The 13,434-nt window shown below is 34.2% G+C and overlaps 2 protein-coding genes across 3 annotated transcripts in view; both read right to left on the bottom strand.

The window, feature by feature from the left end:
• Positions 1-2,345, bottom strand: part of LOC142336381 (uncharacterized) — a 62,790-nt gene extending 60,445 nt beyond the window's left edge. For both annotated transcript variants that reach the window (XM_075385165.1, XM_075385166.1), the window contains exons 1-2: positions 2,186-2,345; positions 1,379-1,445 (exon numbers count right to left, since the gene is read on the bottom strand). The gene's annotated coding sequence lies outside the window, so the exon portion shown is untranslated. The remainder of the gene's footprint in view (positions 1-1,378; positions 1,446-2,185) is intronic.
• Positions 1-13,434, bottom strand: part of LOC142336383 (uncharacterized) — a 547,349-nt gene that overhangs the window by 87,627 nt on the left and 446,288 nt on the right. The gene's annotated exons all lie outside the window — the stretch shown is intronic.

The raw sequence follows: 13,434 nt of genomic DNA, 5'->3' as shown, positions 1-13,434 counted from the left end.
TTCCTAATCCTAGCAGGCTCAAAGGTTGCAGCATTTTGACAATTATCTTAATGGTAGTGGCACTTTATTCATAACATCCTTGTTGGCATCTGTATGAATGAACGTCGGCCCAGAACAGGGTTAAAAACGAAGAATTTTCGTGTAAATAAACTGTTTAACAGCTGATTGCTATTGCTCGTTTGCTCTCTGAAGGTCATCAAAATTTCTCGCTCGTCTTCAGTTCTTTCGTCCAGTGACTGGTTTCAGATTATATCTGTCTCATTCTGTCCTCCGCTTTTTCGATGACATCGGTGGGTTCATAGACGTTGAGAGTAGCTCGATTTCAAACCGGAGAACATCCAAATACTTCTCGTATGTAGGTCAACTAATTTATGACATCGACAAGCCATCGTGAATGATCTAAGCTACCTATTAACAAAGAAAAAAATAATCTGCAACACTCTTCTTTCTCTCCTGCTCTCGCTCTATCTCTTCTTAATTGCACTTCGTCTGTGCTTTACATTAGAACAGTTGCAACGCAACCGGTTACCACTGATCTGTCACGTTTTATAAGAAACGCACATGGGAATAACAATAGCTTTGATCAATTACCAAGGCATTAAGAACTAAAAATACCTGGTTTATCCTGCATCTCGAACTCCACACTCGACGATTCTTCCACCGATTGACGTTCGCGACTGAGACGAAGGCCTGACACTTTTCGACGAGATAGAAAAGTTTCAGACCATCGTCGACAGACGAACGCAACCCTTACTATACATTCGCACTCCGGCTAAATTCGATCTCCAACCTACTAAGAAAAGCATTATAAAAACACTCAATTCGATTACAAGTCAAATTAAGTTGTTTCTTAATGAATTCCAGATCAAGCAATGCTTATTGCAAAATTCCTTCGGGACGATTTGTTCCAGTAAATACATTTGATAAGTTCTGTAAATGGAGACAGCTTTTCTTGCAATAATTTTTTTTCTGTCAAGAAGAGAGCATACAGTTATTACAATTTCATCATTATGTTCGACTAAATAGAAAAATAAAAATCGAATGCAGTAAAGAATTACACTCGATCGACTGGCGAGAGGTGGGCTTTGATTGTAGCTAGATAAATGGGGCGGGGGTCTAAGAGCGCTGCACAGGAGCTTAGTGGCCTCAATCTTCACCTGTTATCCTGTTTCTTTTGGCGAAAAATTAAGCGCAAGCTAGTGAAAGAATATTCTAGAAAAAGAACCTTCTTGAACAAGAATTTCGTTCGATAGCAAATAAAAATAATTTTATTAGCTTTTGGGAAAGTAAAAAGTTAACTAAGAATTGCGATACAAGTATACTTAAATATCCGTCCATTGAAAGAAAAGAAAAAACCAGTCATACAATTGTAACTTACGGTTCCAAGTTTCTGCGACCGGTGACGGGTCCATATTCAACTAACCCTCCAATTCTGAAACACCACTCTAAAACATCAGAACCAACGTTACATTTGAATTACCGATTCTTCAGCAATGCTCAACAGATTAATTTGAAATGGAATTTAGTTTTGTTTTCAGGAATTCTCAACGTCATCAACTGTCCGATGATTTAGCAGGCATTACAAAAAACTTAGAAAATTGTTCCGACAAAGTTATACTGGTAACCCTTTTTTCTAGATGCTCCGCGCATTTAAATGAGTTTTTGCTGGGCTACAACTTCATTCAAGCTTTACATATTTTTTCAGACTATAGATGTGAACAAACAGATTCCAATATAATACTGTGGTAGTCCTGTCCATCACTTGTTCACTTATTTTAATTCCTAATAATTATTCACAGCACGAGAGAGCCAATTCCAATCCCCAACATAAACCTACTAAAAGTCGGGAGAAAGTCGGGAGAACTCTCGAACTACAGGGGGCAATCAAATTTTAAAGGAGGTGTAGCTAAGAAATGTTTTATAGATGCAAAAAATGGGGTTCGAACCCTTCGTTGCGCTCAACCGCTTTTACATTAGCAACAACTTTAATTCAGAACGAGAGTAACTTATATCACCCAATAGTGAAGAATGAAGAGCTGAATTGTGCAAACGTCACTCAAGAAGTCAAAGAATTCAAACTTCGTTCGAGAGCAATTAAACAAAATAATCAAGCAGACGCCTGACTTCCTTTTTAAGACCAACTGCCATGATATGAACGAGACCGAATCCTTCACATAATACGTACAGTGTAATTGTTATCATTTTCAGCCTTCCAAATGGCAGCATTTCATCACATAGTTGGTATTTGTAGGAAGTTGAGGCTCCAAAGATGACTTTGTCTCCTCTCACCGAATGTCTCTCTCAGTGTTGCCAAGCACACCATATCATCTAAAAAAATTGAAATGTATACATACACTCATTGGTTTCTCAAACTTAGATTTCATGTGCGTTTACAGCATTGGAGCTTCACTCTAAATATTTAAACTTTTGATGCCTCTAATCAAAGACAAACACACCCGGCAGATTGCCGGAAAATAGCCGCCGTTGATTCCCATAACTCTATTGGGATTGAAGGAAAGGAAAATATCAACAAAAATTGATTTTTGTATAAAAACATTTTTCAGTGCGATTTATTTTGATGTCATTTCGTAAATGAACCTACTCCTGTCTCTCAGTGAGAGGCTACAGCGTCTAGTATCAATACCAATAAGCACCATAGATAGTAACTAAAACTTATGAGAACAAAGTTCAAGTACCGCGCATCTAAAAATGGGCTTTATGGGTTTATCCCGTTTCTATTTCTGACTTCGATTTTTTTTTCGATTTCAGACTTCCATTGATGACACTGAGGCTTATACTCTAGTTCCTGCAACCGAGAAAAGAGCGTCCCGCTGGTTGAACACGCAACCGGGAAAAAGAAAAGACTTTGGATAACCAATGGATAATTTAGAGATGGCGTTGACCTCAGATACGGCGGAGAACTTGTAAAAATACCAACTTGCGCATGTGGAAAAAATTGAACGCAGCTGCAGCGTTAACCTGTCCAAAAGGTGGCTATGCCTATATCACACACAACAATCTTAGCCACTCATTTAGCAATTTGCTCGAAGTATGTGATGATGTCGAAGTTGAGCCCTGTCTTAAGACTTTGCATGGAGAAACCTTTGCAAATAGAAGTACACAACTGATGACGACGCTCGATTACTTATCAAAGCAAATGGGCTGTTCTTTTCGCTCTTCAGTGAATTTTTTATTTGAAAGTGTTTAATCCGTTGGCTAAGATTTGTCCTAAAACCATTGCGGATTCAAATAAATATCACGAAACCATCAAAAATTGGAAATATGAAGTCGAGAGGGCAAACTTCTGCCCACTGATCTTCTCCTGCACCGGGGGAGCTATCTCTTCAGCGTGGAAAACTATACAGAGGTTGACAGCTATAATCAGCTACGGAAAAAGGGATTCTTATTCCGACGTAATTACATAAAAAAATAGATTCGCGCTCTTGCACAGCTCCATACTCCAACTCGAAGACGCCGGGTCAATGCACCGGCGCCCCAATGTTGAAGCTTCTATTAGACACATGGTAAAATAGGGGCGACTCTTGTCTCAAATCACCTTATATTTAGTTAAATCTATTTAAAGTAGTTGTGCACCCTTTCCTATTCGCTTTCTTATCTTTATTTATATAAGACGTTTGAATACTGTCAGAATTTATATATGTAAATAAAGTTGACATGCCGCTTTCGCATGGACCAACTGCCTTATTAGGGGAGAGGCTATTTCTCATTTGATGTTAAAATTTGTTAAGGAAGAAAAAGATTTAGAAAAGATGAGCGATTCACAGCTTAACTAGGTTTTTCTGAGACAAGGCACTAAAAGAAATTTTATTTTTGAAAAATTAATTCAAAAGTTTTCTATTTTTTTTTAAAAAAAAAAGGGCTGTGGCAAAATTCCTGTCACACCACACAAACATTCAAGAATTTGTTGTTCTGTAGCTTTTACTTAACTTCAATTGTTTTTTTAAAACACCAATTCAATTTCCAGAAAAATTAATGGCTTTAAAGGAGCTCAAAGCTATGAAACCTCCACAGAAACTTTAAATCCGAATTCTGTTTAGCTTATATATTAAAGTATATAATAATCTCGCATTGAAAGATTAATTAAATTTAGCGCTGTCATTTTATAAAACATCATTAGAGTTTGTACTTAACGGCAAATATTTGGTACTGAAGTCGAGCATAAAATGGTTTCAATGTTTTGAATTTCGGTGAACAAGGATCGGTTGATTTTATTCAGTTGTGAGTTTTTTAGCTATTACGGAAAAAGTTAATCTTATTCCGACGTAATTACATAAATCAGAAAAAATAGCTTCGCGCACTTGCACAGCTCCATACTCTAACTCTAAGACGCCGGGTCAATGCACCGGCGCCCCAATGTTGAAGCTTCTATTAGACATATGGTCAAAAAGGGGCGACTCTTGTCTCAAATCACCTTATATTTAATTAAATCTATTTAGAGTAGTTGTGAACCGTTTCTGATTCGCTATCTTATCTTTATTTATATAAGACGTTTGAATACTGTCAGAATTTATATATGTATATAAAGTTGACATGCCGCTTTCGCATTGACCAACTGCCTTATAAGGGGAGAGGCTATTTCTCATTTGATGTTTAAAATTTGTTAAGGAAGAAAAAATTTTAGAAAAGATGATCGATTCTCTGCTTAACTAGGTTTTTCCGAGACAAGGCTTTAAAACAAATTTAATTTTTGAAAAAGTAATTCTTAAATTTTCTAATTCTGAAAAAAAGGGCCGTGGCAAAGTTCCTGTCACACCACACAAACATTCAAGTAAGAATTTGTTGTTCTGTAGCTTTTACTTAATTTCATTTGTTTGTTTTAAAACACCAATTCACTTTCCAGAAAAATTAATGGCTTTAAAGGAGCTCACAGCAATGAAAACTCCACAATAATTTTAAATCCGAATTCTGTTTAGCTTTTATATATTAAAGTATGTACTAATCTCGCGTTGAATGATTAATTAAATTTAGCGCTGTCATTTTATAAAACATCATTAGAGTTTGTCTTAACGGCAAATAATTGGTACTGAAATAGAGCATAAAATGGTTTCCATGTTTTGAATTTCGGTGAACAAGGATCGGTTGATTTTATTCAGTTGTGATTTCTTTAGGCATTACGGAAAAAGTAAATCTTATTCCGCCGTATTTACATAAATCAGAAAAAATAGCTTCGCGCTCTTACACCGCTCCATACTCTAACTCTAAGACACCGGGCCATATCACCGGCGCCCCAATGATGAAGCTTCTATTAGACACATGGTAAAAAAGTGGCGACTCTTGTCTCAAATCATCTTATATTTAATTAAATCTATTTAAAGTAGTTGTGCACACTTTCTTATTCGCTTTTTTATCTTTATTTATAAAAGACGTTTGAATACTGTCAGAATTTACATATGTATATAGAAGTTGACATGCCGCTGACGCATTGACCAACTGCCTTATAAGGGGAGAGGCTATTTCTCATTTGATGTTTAAAATTTGTTAAGGAAGAAAAAGATTTAGAAAAGATGAGCGATTCTCTGCTTAATTAGGTTTTTCTGAGACAAGGCTTTAAAACAAATTTAATTTTTGAAAACGTAATTCTTAAATTTTCTAATTCTGAAAAAAAGGGCCGTGTCAAAGTTCCTGTCACACCACACAAACATTCAAGTAAGAATTTGTTGTTCTGTAGCTTTTACTTAATTTCATTTGTTTGTTTTAAAACACCAATTCACTTTCCAGAAAAATTAATGGCTTTAAAGGAGCTCACAGATATGAAAACACCACAAAAATTTTTAAATCCGAATTCTGTTTAGCTTTTATATATTAAAGTATGTACAAATCTCGCGTTGAATGATTAATTAAATTTAGCGCTGTCATTTTATAAAACATCATTAGAGTTTGTACTTAACGGCAAATATTTGGTACTGAAATCGAGCATAAAATGGTTTCCATGTTTTGAATTTCGGTGAACAAGGATCCGTTGATTTTATTCAGTTGTGATTTCTTTAGGCATTACGGAAAAAGTAAATCTTATTCCGCCGTATTTACATAAATCAGAAAAAATAGCTTCGCGCTCTTGCACCGCTCCATACTCTAACTCTAAGACGCCGGGCCATATCACCGGCGCCCCAATGTTGAAGCTTCTATTAGACACATGTTAAAAAAGGGGCGACTCTTGTCTCAAATCATCTTATATTTAATTAAATCTATTTAAAGTAGTTGTGCACAATTTCTTATTCGCTTTCTTATCTTTATTTATAAAAGACGTTTAAATACTGTCAGAATTTACATATGTATATAGAAGTTGACATGCCGCTGACGCATTGACCAACTGCCTTATAAGGGGAGAGGCTATTTCTCATTTGATGTTTAAAATTTGTTAAGGAAGAAAAAGATTTAGAAAAGATGAGCGATTCTCTGCTTAATTAGGTTTTTCTGAGACAAGGCTTTAAAACAAATTTAATTTTTGAAAAAGTAATTCTTAAATTTTCTAATTCTGAAAAAAAGGGCCGTGGCAAAGTTCCTGTCACACCACACAAACATTCAAGTAAGAATTTGTTGTTCTGTAGCTTTTACTTAATTTCATTTGTTTGTTTTAAAACACCAATTCACTTTCCAGAAAAATTAATGGCTTTAAAGGAGCTCACAGATATGAAAACTCCACAAACATTTTAAATCCGAATTCTGTTTAGCTTTTATATATTAAAGTATGAACTAATCTCGCGTTGAATGATTAATTAAATTTAGCGCTGTCATTTTATAAAACATCATTAGAGTTTGTACTTAACGGCAAATATTTGGTACTGAAGTCGAGCATAAAGGTTTCCATGTTTTGAATTTCGGTTAACAAGGATCGGTTGATTTTATTCAGTTGTGATTTCTTTAGGCATTACGGAAAAAGTAAATCTTATTCCGACGTAATTACATAAATCAGAAAAAATAGCTTCGCGCTCTTGCACCGCTCCATACTCTAACTCTAAGACGCCGGGTCAATGCACCGGCGCCCCAATGTTGAAGCTTCTATTAGACACATGGTAAAAAAGGGGCGACTCTTGTCTCAAATCATCTTATATTTAATTAAATCTATTTAAAGTAGTTGTGCACACTTTCTTATTCGCTTTCTTATCTTTATTTATAAAAGACGTTTGAATACTGTCAGAATTTATATATGTATATAGAAGTTACCATGCCGCTTACGCATTGACCAACTGCCTTATAAGGGGAGAGGCTATTTCTCATTTGATGTTTAAAATTTGTAAAGAAAGAAAGATTTAGAAAAGATGTGCGATTCTCTGCTTAACTAGGTTTTTCTGAGACAAGGCACTAAAACAAATTTTATTTTTGAAAAAGTAATTCTTAAATTTTCTTTTTCTGAAGAAAAGGGCTGTGGCAAATTTCCTGTCACAACACACAAACATTCAAGTAAGAATTTGTTGTTCTGTAGCTTTTACTTAATTTCATTTGTTTTTTTAAAACACCAATTCAATTTCCAGAAAAATTTATGGCTTTAAAGGAGCTCACAGCTATGAAACCTCCACAAAAACTTTAAATCCGAATTCTGTTTAGCTTTTATATATGAAAGTATATACTAATCTCGCACTGAATGATTAATTAAATTTAGCGCTGTCATTTTATAAAACATCATTAGAGTTTGTACTTAACGGCAAATATTTGGTACTGAAGTCGAGCATAAAGGTTTCCATGTTTTGAATTTCGGTGAACAAGGATCGGTTGATTTTATTCGGTTGTGATTTCTTTAGGCATTACGGAAAAAGTAAATCTTATTCCGACGTATTTACATAAATCAGAAAAAATAGCTTCGCGCTCTTGCACCGCTCCATACTCTAACTCTAAGACGCCGGGTCAAAGCACCGGCGCCCCAATGTTGAAGCTTCTATTAGACACATGGTAAAAAAGGGGCGACTCTTGTCTCAAATCATCTTATATTTAATTAAATCTATTTAAAGTAGTTGTGCACACTTTCTTATTCGCTTTCTTATCTTTATTTATAAAAGACGTTTGAATACTGTCAGAATTTATATGTGTATATAGAAGTTGACATGCCGCTTACACATTGACCAACTGCCTTATAAGGGGAGAGGCTATTTCTCATTTGATGTTTAAAATTTGTCAAGGAAGAAAAAGATTTAGAAAAGATGAGCGATTCTCTTCTTAACTAGGTTTTTCTGAGACCAGGCACTAAAACAAAATTTATTTTTGAAAAAGTAATTCTTAAATTTTCTATTTCTGAGAAAAAGGGCCGTGGCAAAGTTCCTGTCACACCACACAAACATTCAAGTAAGAATTTGTTGTTCTGTAGCTATTACTTAATTTCATTTGTTTGTTTTAAAACACCAATTCAATTTCCAGAAAAATTAATGGCTTTAAAGGAGCTCACAGCTATAAAAACTCCACAAAAATTTTAAATCCGAATTCTGTTTAGCTTTTATATATTAAAGTAGGTACTAATCTCCCATTGAATGATTAATTAAATTTAGCGCTGTCATTTTATAAAACATCATTAGAGTTTGTACTTAACGGCAAATATTTGGTACTGAAATCGAGCATAAAATGGTTTCCATGTTTTGAATTTCGGTGAACAAGGATCCGTTGATTTTATTCAGTTGTGATTTCTTTAGGCATTACGGAAAAAGTAAATCTTACTCCGACGTATTTACATAAATAAGAAAAATTAGCTGCGCGCTCTTGCACCGCTCCATACTCTAACTCTAAGACGCCGGGTCAATGCACCGGCGCCCCAATGATGAAGCTTCTATTAGACACATGGTAAAAAAGTGGCGACTCTTGTCTCAAATCATCTTATATTTAATTAAATCTATTTAAAGTAGTTTTGCACCCTTTCTTATTCGCTTTCTTATCTTTATTTATAAAAGACGTTTGAATACTGTCAGAATTTATATATGTATATAGAAGTTGACATGCCGCTTACGCATTAACCAACTGTCTTATAAGGGGAGAGGCTATTTCACATTTGATGTTTAAAATTTGTTAAGGAAGAAAAAGATTTAGAAAAGATGAGCGATTCTCTGCTTAACTAGGTTTTTCTGAGACAAGGCACTAAAACTTATTTTTTTTTGAAAAAGTAATTCTTAAATTTTCTATTTCTGAAAAAAAGGGCCGTGGCAAAATTCCTGTCACAACACAATATTCAAGTAAGAATTTGTTGTTCTGTAGCTTTCACTTAATTTCATTTGTTTTTTTAAAACACCAGTTCAATTTCCAGAAAAATTTATGGCATTAAAGGAGCTCACAGCTATGAAACCTCCACAAAAACTTTAAATCCGAATTCTGTTTAGCTTTTATATATTAAAGTATATACTAATCTCGCACTGAATGATTGATTAAATTTAGCGCTGTCATTTTATAAAACATCATTAGAGTTTGTATTTAACGGCAAATATTTGGTACTGAAGTCGAGCATAAAATGGTTTCAAGGTTTTGAATTTCGGTGAAAAAGGATCGGTTGATTTTATTCAGTTGTGATTTCTCTAGGCATTACGGAAAAAGTAAATCTTATTCCGACGTATTTACATAAATCAGAAAAAATAGCTTCGCGCTCTTGCACCGCTCCATACTCTATCTCTAAGACGCCGGGTCAATGCACCGGCGCCCTAATGTTGAAGCTTCTATTAGACACATGGTAAAAAAGTGGCGACTCTTGTCTCAAATCATCTTATATTTAATTAAATCTATTTAAAGTAGTTGTGCACCCTTTCTTATTCGCTTTCTTAACTTTATTTAAAAAAGACGTTTGAATACTGTCAGAATTTATATATGTATATAGAAGTTGACATGCCGCTTACGCATTGACCAACTGCCTTATAAGGGGAGAGGCTATTTCTCATTTGATGTTTAAAATTTGTTAAGGAAGAAAAAGATTTAGAAAAGATGAGCGATTCTCTGCTTAACTAGGTTTTTCTGAGACAAGGCATTAAAACAAATTTTATTTTTGAAGTAATTCTTAAATTTTCTATTTCTGAAAAAAAGGGCCGTGCCAAAGTTCCTGTCACACCACACAAACATTCAAGTAAGAATTTGTTGTTCTGTAGCTTTTACTTAATTTCATTTGTTTGTTTTAAAGCACCAATTCAATTTCCAGAACAATTAATGGCTTTAAAGGAGCTCACAGCTATAAAAACTCCACAAACATTTTAAATCCGAATTCTGTTTAGCTTTTATATATTAAAGTATGTACTAATCTCGCATTGAATGATTAATTAAATTTAGCGCTGTCATTCTATAAAACATCATTAGAGTTTGTACTTAACGGCAAATATTTGGTTCTGAAATTGAGCATAAAATGGTTTCAATGTTTTGAATTTCGGTGAACAAGGATCGGTTGATTTTATTCAGTTGTGATTTCTTTAGGCATTACGGAAAAAGTAAATCTTATTCCGACGTATTTACATAAATCAGAAAAAATAGCTTCGCGCTCTTGCACCGCTCCATACTCTAACTCTAAGACGCCGGGTCAATGCACCGGCGCCCTAATGTTGAAGCTTCTATTAGACACATGGTAAAAAAGGGGCGACTCTTGTCTCAAATCATCTTATATTTAATTAAATCTATTTAAAGTAGTTGTGCACCCTTTCTTATTCGCTTTCTTATCTTTATTTAAAAAAGACGTTTGAATACTGTTAGAATTTATATATGTATATAGAAGTTGACATGCCGCTTACGCATTGACCAACTGCCTTATAAGGGGAGAGGCTATTTCTCATTTGATGTTTAAAATTTGTTAAGGAAGAAAAAGATTTAGAAAAGATGAGCGATTCTCTGCTTAACTAGGTTTTTCTGAGACAAGGCACTAAAACTAATTTTTTTTTAAAGTAATTCTTAAATTTTCTATTTCTGAAAAAAAGGGCAATGGCAAAGTTCCTGTCACACCACACAAACATTCAAGTAAGAATTTGCTGTTCTGTAGCTTTTACTTAATTTCATTTGTTTTTTTAAAAAAACACCTATTCAATTTCCAGAAAAATTTATGGCATTAAAGGAGCTCACAGCTATGAAACCTCCACAAAAACTTTAAACCCGAATTCTGTTTAGCTTTTATATATTAAAGTATATACTAATCTCGCACTGAATGATTGATTAAATTTAGCGCTGTCATTTTATAAAACATCATTAGAGTTTGTATTTAACGGCAAATATTTGGTACTGAAGTCGAGCATAAAATGGTTTCAAGGTTTTGAATTTCGGTGAACAAGGATCGGTTGATTTTATTCAGTTGTGATTTTTTAAGGTACTACGGAAAAAGTGAATCTTATTCCGACGCATTCACAAAAATCCGAAAAAAAGCTTCGCGCTCTTGCACAGCTCCATACTCTAACTCTAAGACGCCGGGTCAATGCACCGGCGCCCCAATGTTGAAGCTTCTATTAGACACACAGTAAAAAAAGGGGCGACTCTTGTCCCAAATCATCTTATATTTAATTAAATCTATTTAAAGTAGTTGTGCACCCTTTCTTATTCGCTTTCTTATCTTTATTTATAAAAGACGTTTGAATACTGTCAGAATTTATATATGTATATAGAAGTTGACATGCCGCTTACGCATTGACCAACTGCCTTATAAGGGGAGAGGCTATTTCTCATTTGATGTTTAAAATTTGTTAAGGAAGAAAAAGATTTAGAAAAGATGAGCGATTCTCTGCTTAACTAGGTTTTTCTGAGACAAGGCATTAAAACAAATTTTATTTTTGAAAAAGTAATTCTTAAATTTTCTATTTCTGAAAAAAAGGGCCGTGCCAAAGTTCCTGTCACACCACACAAACATTCAAGTAAGAATTTGTTGTTCTGTAGCTTTTACTTAATTTCATTTGTTTGTTTTAAAAAACCAATTCAATTTCCAGAAAAATTTATGGCTTTAAAGGAGCTCACAGCCATGAAACCTCCAAAAAAATTTTAAATCCGAATTCTGTTTATCTTTTATATATTTAAGTATATACTAATCTCGCATTGAATGATTAATTAAATTTAGCGCTGTCATTTTATAAAACATCATTAGAGTTTGTACTTAACGGCAAATATTTGGTACTGAAGTCGAGCATAACATGGTTTCAATGTTTTGAATTTCGGTGAACAAGGCTCGGTTGATTTCATTCAGTTGTGATTTTTTTAGCTATTACGAAAAAAATTGAATCTTATTCCGACGTTGTTACATAAATCAGAAAAAATAGCTTCGCGCTCTTGCACCGCTCCATACTCTAACTCTAAGACGCCGGGTCAATGCACCGGCGCCCCAATGTTGAAGCTTCTATTATACACATGGTAAAAAAGGGGCGGCTTTTGTCTCAACTCATCTTATATTTAATTAAATCTATTTAAAGTAGTTCTGCACCCTTTCTTATTCGCTTTCTTATCTTTATTTATAAAAGACGTTTGAATACTGTCAGAATTTATATATGTATATAGAAGTTGACATGCCGCTTACGCATTGACCAACTGCCTTATAAGGGGAGAGGCTATTTCTCATTTGATGTTTAGAATTTGTTAAGGAAGAGAAAGATTTAGAAAAGATGAGCGATTCTCTGCTTAACTAGGTTTTTATGAGACAAGGCATTAAAACAAATTTTATCTTTGAAAAAGTAATTCTTAAATTTTCTATTTCTGAAAAAAGGGCCGTGGCAAAGTTCCTGTCACACCACACAAACATTCAAGTAAGAATTTGTCGTTCTGTAGCTTTTACTTAATTTCATTTGTTCTTTTAAAAAACACCTATTCAATTTCCAGAAAAATTTATGGCATTAAAGGAGCTCACAGCTATGAAACCTCCACAAAAACTTAAAATCCGAATTCTGTTTAGCTTTTATATATTAAAGTATGTACTAATCTCGCATTGAATGATTAATTAAATTTAGCGCTGTCATTCTATAAAACATCATTAGAGTTTGTACTTAACGGCAAATATTTGGTTCTTAAATCAATGGTTTCCATGTTTTGAATTTCGGTGAACAACGATCGGTTGATTTTATTCAGTTGTGATTTCTTTAGGCATTACGGAAAAGTAAATCTTATTCCGACGTATTTACGTAAATCAGAAAAAATAGCTTCGCGCTCTTGCACCGCTCCATACTCTAACTCTAAGACGCCGGGTCAATGCACCGGCGCCCTAATGTTGAAGCTTCTATTAGACACATGGTAAAAAAGGGGCGACTCTTGTCTCAAATCATCTTATATTTAATTAAATCTATTTAAAGTAGTTGTGCACCCTTTCTTATTCGCTTTCTTATCTTTATTTAAAAAAGACGTTTGAATACTGTCAGAATTTATATATGTATATGGAAGTTGACATGCCGCTTACGCATTGACCAACTGCCTTATAAGGGGAGAGCCTATTTCTCATTTGATGTTTAAAATTTGTTAAGGAAGAAAAAGATTTAGAAAAGATGAGCGACTCTCTGCTTAACT

Source organism: Convolutriloba macropyga, chromosome 3, assembly GCF_964194025.1.
Source record: "Convolutriloba macropyga chromosome 3, txConMacr16.3, whole genome shotgun sequence".
NCBI classification, from domain to species: Eukaryota; Metazoa; Xenacoelomorpha; order Acoela; family Convolutidae; genus Convolutriloba; species Convolutriloba macropyga.
This window is presented reverse-complemented; position numbering and strand designations above follow the sequence as displayed.